This window comes from Salvelinus sp. IW2-2015, linkage group LG26 (genome assembly GCF_002910315.2).
Source record: "Salvelinus sp. IW2-2015 linkage group LG26, ASM291031v2, whole genome shotgun sequence".
NCBI classification, from domain to species: domain Eukaryota; kingdom Metazoa; phylum Chordata; class Actinopteri; order Salmoniformes; family Salmonidae; genus Salvelinus; species Salvelinus sp. IW2-2015.
The window spans coordinates 40501877-40509427 of NC_036866.1; the positions used below are offsets into that span (position 1 = coordinate 40501877).

General features: G+C 45.2%; 1 long non-coding RNA gene across 2 annotated transcripts in view; it reads left to right on the top strand.

Annotated features, from left to right (window-relative positions):
- LOC111952484 (uncharacterized) overlaps positions 1–6122 on the top strand; it is a 7508-nt gene extending 1386 nt beyond the window's left edge. For both annotated transcript variants that reach the window (XR_002875742.2, XR_011474095.1), the window contains exons 3-4: positions 5767–5860; positions 5997–6122. This is a non-coding gene — a long non-coding RNA (uncharacterized lncRNA). The remainder of the gene's footprint in view (positions 1–5766; positions 5861–5996) is intronic.
- Positions 6123–7551: the final 1429 nt, after the last annotated feature.

The following is a 7551-nucleotide window of genomic DNA, read 5'->3' on the forward strand; positions in this document are numbered from 1 at the left end:
AACTGTGACCAACGGTCAATACATACCATATTGGATCAACCAATTAGGGCTCCTCTAACTAATACAAATTTCACCCCCATGCGGAGGGAAGAACCGTTCCATTTTGGGGCTCACTGAACAGTGGAAATGGTAGATAAATTAGGGTGGGAAAGTGTGAAAAACCCAGATGAGAATGCTGCTGCCTGCGCGCCGCTGCGTGTGTTACGCATGGAATGAGCACGCCTGGTGTGCAGGACAGTAAGCACTGCATGCGGGTCCACTGAGTGGATCCAGGCCTGTGAACTGAACTCACCTGGACCGTCCAGTACACAATAACAACAATCACGACGACGATCAACAGCAAACAGCCGAGGCATCCTTACCAGATGATCTCCACTGGGTTTCCACACGGAGCAGAGGTTAGCCAGCCCCCGTCAACATTTCCCAAACTCCTACAACCACCAAAGTTTGCTGTTGCCATAAGTTACTAGAGCCAAGAGCTAATGCAGCTGGGTCAATTCTGTTTGGTTAAAATCAGCAAAGCGCTTAGACAATGTATATTGTTCTGTAGAAAATGTGTATTGTGCAACTTTCTGCAGGTTATTGTGGGGTTATAAGTGGCTTCAGTTGAACAAACCCCTAAGCTAAGATACTGTTACCTTGGTTATGAATCCATATATGTGCTGCTGACCCTGTACTGATGCTGACTAGGTCCGCTTCACAACCGTAGGAAGCAGCACCACTTCTGGCCTCTCTGGAACACGTAGAAAACACAGCTTACATTAAGAGAGCACATTAAAGCCCACGGTTATACAGTACCATACGTAATACATTTTAGTTCTGATAATAATGACAGTGAGTACTACAGAGATTAAAAAACGGCCACATCCCCTCTACACCGTACACATTTTACATGATGACATACGTTCAATCCTTGCTATGACGCGTCACCTTCAGGAAAGCTTAAGTGCAATTGGGGGGGGGGCACGCATCCTGTCTACATGAACTGTAATTACAAGTGGCTCGTCAAAGAAGGTGATGAAACCTAGACCTTTGTTTCTATTGGATCTCTCTCTTTCCTGAGGAGTTCCCAACGGGGGAGACAGTTTAAGCAACCGCGTCTTCTCCTACAAGGCTTTACACCCCTTTTACAGACTGTAGAGAGACCTACAAGCTTTACACCCCTTTACAGATGTTAGAGAGACCTACCTAAGCTTTACACCCACCTTTACAGACTGTTAATGAGAGACCTACAAGCTTACACCCCTTTACAGATTGTAGAGAGACCTACAAGCTTTACACCCCTTTACAGATTGTAGAGAGACCTACAAGCTTTACACCCCTTTACAGATTGTAGAGAGACCTACAAGCTTTACACCCCTTTACAGATTGTAGAGAGAGACCTACAAGCTTTACACACCCTTAACAGATTGTAGAGAGACCTACAAGCTTTACACCCCTTTACAGATTGTAGAGAGACCTACAAGCTTTACACCCTTTACAGATGTAGAGAGACCTACAAGCTTTACACCCCTTTACAGACTGTAGAGAGACCTACAAGCTTTACACCCCTTTACAGATGTAGAGAGACCTACAAGCTACACCCCTTTACAGATTGTAGAGAGACCTCCTTACAGCTTACACCCCTTTACAGACTTTTGAGAAGAGACCTAACAAGCTTTACACCCCTTTACAGATGTAGAGAGACCTACAAGCTTTACAACCCTTTACAGATGTAAGAGAGACCTACAAGCTTTACACCCCTTTACAGATTGTAGTAGAGAGACCACAAGCTTTACACCCCTTTACAGACTGTTTAGAGAGAGACCTACAAGCTTTACACCCTTTACAGACTGTAGAGAGACCTACAAGCTTTACACCCCTTTACAGACTGTAGAGAGACCTACAAGCTTTACACCCCTTTACAGATGTAGAGAGACCTACAAGCTTTACACCACTTTACAGATTGTAAGAAAAAGAAAAGAGAGACCCTACAAGCTTTACACCCCTTTACAGAGATATGTAGAGAGACCTACAAGCTTTACACCCCTTTACAGACTGTAGAGAGACCTACAAGCTTTAACACCCTTACAGACTGTAAGAAGAGACCTAACAAGCTTTTACACACCCTACAGATTGTAGAGAGACCACAAGTTAGCACTTTTATGAACTTTCCCCGATAAGAGGAGACCTACAAGCTTTACACCCCTTACAGATTGTAGAGAGACCTACAAAGCTTTACACCCCTTTACAGATTGTAGAGAGACCTACAAGCTTACACCCCTTTACAGATTTAGAAGAGACCTACAAGCTTTACACACCCTTTACAGGATTGTAGTGAGGACCTACAGCTTTACACCCCTTTAACAGATTGTAGAGAGACCTACAAGCTTTACACCCCTTTACAGATTGTAGAGACAAACATACACCCGACCACCACGTCGTCCCTTCACTGGCCACATGCAGCAATAAACCATCGAGTGAAACGACTCCGCATGTCTTACCGCTATACTCCGGCACATTTCTCCGACTTCACGACATGATGCTTAGCACAGGGACCTCGTTACACCATTGTGGAGTTGCTGGTTTGGTAGAGCAGCGGCGATAGAGCGAGAGGACTGAGTGACTTGAGAGAGGAGATGCGGAGGAGGACTCGCGTGTCCCAGCTTGTCACTCGCCTTCGGTGGCCTATTTGATTCTTTTTGTGAACCCAGAGAGTGGTAAAAAAAAGCGAAAGGAAGAATAAGAATACTCCGCGTAAGCCAAAGGCAAAAATTGAGTTTAGCAGGACAAGCAAATCCTTTTTTTTTATCTTAAAAAGGAATGCGGGCAAAGTTGAGAAAGAGAACATACAGCGCCAGAAGGCCCACACTCAGTATATTCACATATAGACTTCCCCTCTGTCCAATTCACTTTACCCCCTCCTAATGGAGCGGAAGACAACCAGACCTTACACCCTTTAAACACACATTCAATTAGAGGGCCTAAACTGGGCGCTCAATGCGGCGACGAGGGGGGGAGGGTTTAGGAACAGACGTGCACATTTGAAAAAGACCAAAATAGGGACCGAGGCGGGGGAATTTATTAGCATTTTTGAAAGGACGAGAGAGAGAAAGACAGATGAGTAGGAAACTACAGTCTGAATGAGGAAGGTGAAGAGGAGAGAAGATGAACAAATTTATTGAGAGTGGATATAGTAACTTAAAGGAGGGTAGCAGGAAAGGGAAGGGAACCCCGCTTAAAAACGAGAAATGTTATGGAGACGGCTATCTGCAGATACTGCATTCAAATTTTGTGAGACGAGAGAGAAAGAGAAAGTTATTAGAGGAGAGGAGATAGGAATTATAAAAAGAAAGAAAAAAAAAAAAGAAAAAAAGGGAAGATAAAGAGAAGGAATAGATAAGGAGCGACTGGAAAGGACAAAGAGACAATTGATGGCTCTTTGATGTCACAGTATCTAGCAGCTCTTTGTCTCAGTAACTTAACCAAACCAAGACACAGCGCTTGTTAACACCTCCATAACTTCAGAGGAGGATTCTCTCTGCTTCTCATACCCCCCCCTCAAGGCGGATAAATACTAGACTTCAACCTCCCCTCTGTTTCAACCATTTCAGTGACTAATCAAATTACAACACCCGCAAAGTGGAACGGGGAGAATCCAAGTATTCCCACCCTACTACACCCATCCCTGGATTCCGACAAAACAGAGTGTGCTAGTGTGCAGTGTGTGTGTCCCCTTTTTTGTGCTGTCTACACTTTTCCATAACACTCTCCCTGGAGTGTTCGCAGATGGTGAGTGAGTGTGTGTTCTCTGCCTCGTGTGCGTAACTCAACCTTGTTGGTCTACACTTTTCATTACACCATTCCTGGAGTGCACTCTTGTGTTCAATCTGCACTGTGTCTGTGTGTGTCGTAGTGCGTGTGTTGGTCTACACTTTTCCATACACCCTCCGGAGAGTGAGTGAGCTGCCTAGCGTGGTGTGTGGAATGACAATGTGCTCTATGTCTGTGTGTGCATAACTACTGTGCTTTTGTATTCTGGATGTTGCAAATTGTGGTGACCTCTTGTGTGTGTGTGTGTGTTGTGTGTGAATGTTGTCGCTGACAAGAGCCTTGGTGTTGTGTGTGTAAGTCGTTGTTGTAGTATACTCAACTGTCTGTTTCTGACACGGTGTGCTGTGGTATGGCACATGTTGTTTGTTAACAGCTTGTAGCAGTCTCTCTACAATCTGTTAAAGCGCGTCGTTGAGGTTTTTAAAGCTTGTTGTACCGCGGTCTTCTTCTAACAATCTGAAAGGTGTGTGTGTGGGTTTGTCTCTCGTTGTAAAGTTTGTACGGTCTCTCTCAAATCTGTAAAGGGGTGTAAGGCTTGTAGGCTCTCTATCGGGGAAAGTTCATCAAAAGTGCTCAACTTGTAGGTCTCTCTACAATCTGTAAAGGGGTGTGTAAAAAGCTTGTAGGTCTCTCTACAGTCTGTAAAGGGGTGTAAAAGCTTGTAGGTCTCTCTTACAGTCTGTAAAGGGTGGTAAAGCTTGTAGGTCTCTCTACAGTCTGTAAAGGGGTGTAAAGCTTGTAGGTCTCTCTACAATCTGTAAAGTGGTGTAAAGCTTGTAGGTCTCTCTACAATCTGTAAAGGGGTGTAAAGCTTGTAGGTCTCTCTACAGTCTGTAAGGGGTGTAAAGCTTGTAGGTCTCTCTACAGTCTGTAAAGGGGTGTAAAGCTTGTAGTCTCTCTACAGTCTGTAAAGGGGTTGTAAAGCTTGTAGGTCTCTCTACAATCTGTAAAGGGTGTAAAGCTTGTAGTCTCTCTTACAATCTGTAAAGGTTGTTAAAGCTTGTAGGTCTCTCTACCAATCTGTACAAGAGGGTGTAAAGCTTGTAGGTCTCTACACAGTTGTAAAGGGTGTGTTAAAGCTGTAGGTCTCTCTACAATCTGTAGGGGTAACTGCTTGTGTCTGCTCTACATCTGTAAAGGTGGGGTGTAAAGCTTGTAGGTCTCTCTACAGATCTGTAAAGGGTGAAAGCTTTGTAGCGTCTCTCTACAGTCGTAAAGGGTTAGTAAAGCTTGTAGCGTCTCTCTACAATCTGTAAAGGGGTTAAAGCTTGTAGGTCTCTCTACATCTGTAAGGGTGTAAAAGCTTGTAGGTCTTCTTACAATTGTAAAGGGTGTAAAGCTTGTAGGTCTCTCTACAGCTGTAAGGGCGGTTAAAAGCTTCTGTAGGTCTCTCTACAATCTGTAAAGGGGTGTAAAGCTTTAGGTCTCTCTACAATCTGTAAAGGGTGTAAAGCTTGTAGGTCTCTCTACAGTTCTGTAAAGGGGTGGGTAAAGCTTGTAGGTCCTCTCTACAGTCTGTAAAGGGGTGTAAAGCTTGTTAGTCTCTTAACATCTGTAAAGGGGTGTAAAAGCTTGTAGGGAGAAGGACGGTGTGCTTAAACTGTCTCCCCCGTTGGAACTCCTCAGGAAAGAGAGAGATCCCAATAGAAACAAGGTCTAGGTTTCATCACCTTCTGTTGACGAGCCACTTGTAATTACAGTTCATGTAGACAGGATGCGTGCCCCCCCCCCCCAATTGCACTTAAGCTTTCCTGAAGGTGACGCCTCATAGCAAGGATTGAACGTATGTCATCATGTAAAATGTGTACGGTTAGAGGGGATGTGGCCGTTTTTTTATCTGTAGACTACACTGTAATTATTATCAGAACTAAAATGTACTTTACGTATGGTACTGTATACCGTGGGCTTTAATGTGCTCTCTTAATGTAAGCTGTGTTTTCTACGTGTTTCCAGAGAGGCCAGAAGTGGTGCTGCTTCCTACGGTTGTGAAGCGGACCTAGTCAGCATCAGTACAGGGTCAGCAGCACATATATGGATCATAACCAAGGTACAGTATCTTAGCTTAGGGGTTTGTTCAACTGAGCCACTTATAACCCCCACAATAACCTGCAGAAAGTTGCACAATACACATTTCTACAGAACAATATACATTGTCTAAGCGCTTTSCTGATTTTAACCAACAGAATTGACCCAGCTGCATTAGCTCTTGGCTCTAGTAACTTATGGCAACAGCAAACTTTGGTGGTTGTAGGAGTTTGGGAAATGTTGACGGGGGCTGGCTAACCCTCCGCTCCGTGTGGAACCCAGTGGAGATCATCTGGTGAGGATGCCTCGGCTGTTTGCTGTTGATGTCGTCGTGATTGTTGTTATTGTGTACTGGACGGTCCAGGTGAGTTCCAGTTCACCAGGCCTGGATCCACTCAGTGGACCGCATGCAGTGCTTACTGTCCTGCACACCAGGCCGTGCTCATGTCCATGCGTAACACACGCAGAGGCGCAGGCAGGCAGCAGCATTCTCATCTGGGTTTTCACACTTTCCCACCCTAATTTATCTACATTTCACTGTTCAGTGAGCCCCAAATGAACGGTTCCTTCCCTCCTGCATGGGAGGTGAAATTGTATTAGGTTAGAGGAGCCCTAATTGGTTGATCCAATATGGTATGTATTGACTTGGTCACAGCAAAAGCAAAACAGAAAATACTGTATCCGTCACATCAGTATCACTCTGACTGCACCTGTCAGTTTTGCCAGTAACCTCCTTTCTTTTTATGAGGCCATTTGACTGTTGCATGCTAACCATGGATGTTACATATCATAGAGCGGTACTCTCCTATGCTTTACAACGGGTTGTCCAGAAGAACCGTCGTATCCTAATAGAACCCGAACGACAGAACACGGGCCATCTGTGGTGAGAGGAGCAGTTTGCACGCGGAAGTGGAACAGACYCCACAGACAGGATATCCRTCAGTTCACTGATTAGCCTTGTCTTGTTCCTGCGTGCGGAAGACTGCGTGAAAACGTCCCTAATCCTTCCCTCTCACCGCCTTGCCTGGAGGGCTTGAGAAGAGATCTGTCCATGTGCTCCACTGCCGTGTCTTCTTTATCGGCGTGGGTGACACTATTTTACATAACYTGATGCAAGTTGAGTCACTTAATATGTTCAAATTAGCCGTGATGTCATGGACTTGACACACCCTAGATGGGAGGGATGGTGGAGTGGGAGGGATTCAGATGTAGCACTTAATAGCAGGCCTATTCCTTCTGGTAGGATATCCACACCCTAGGCCATGCTCAGCTAATAGATATGCACTGTTCTAATGCAGTCGGGCAAAGTAATGGTAGACTTCYCAGAGTCGTGGTGTAAAACGTGGCTATTGGTTCATTACACAATGCCCTTTAATGGCGTTCTCCTCTTGCCTCCGACTGAAACGAGACCCTTTTTGGGGGATGAGGTGTTTCTCAGTGGTCATGAGGTTATGGTCGCACCGCTGTAAACGTAAAAGGGAATAATAATAAGTCCAAATGGAACTTATCGCTGAACTGTGAAATCCCATTCTCCCTGGCTCGGGAGCTCAGTGACTCGGACAGCCGCCTGACGTGAGTGATCCATGGAGGGGAAGTGTCCCATTTGTGACATCTTGTTTCATCTTCTGCCTCTTTTAACTCACGTACCGAGGTCTTCCTCTCTCGCTCTCTCTCTCTCTCTCTATCCCTCCCTCCCTCCCTCTCTAGCCCTCT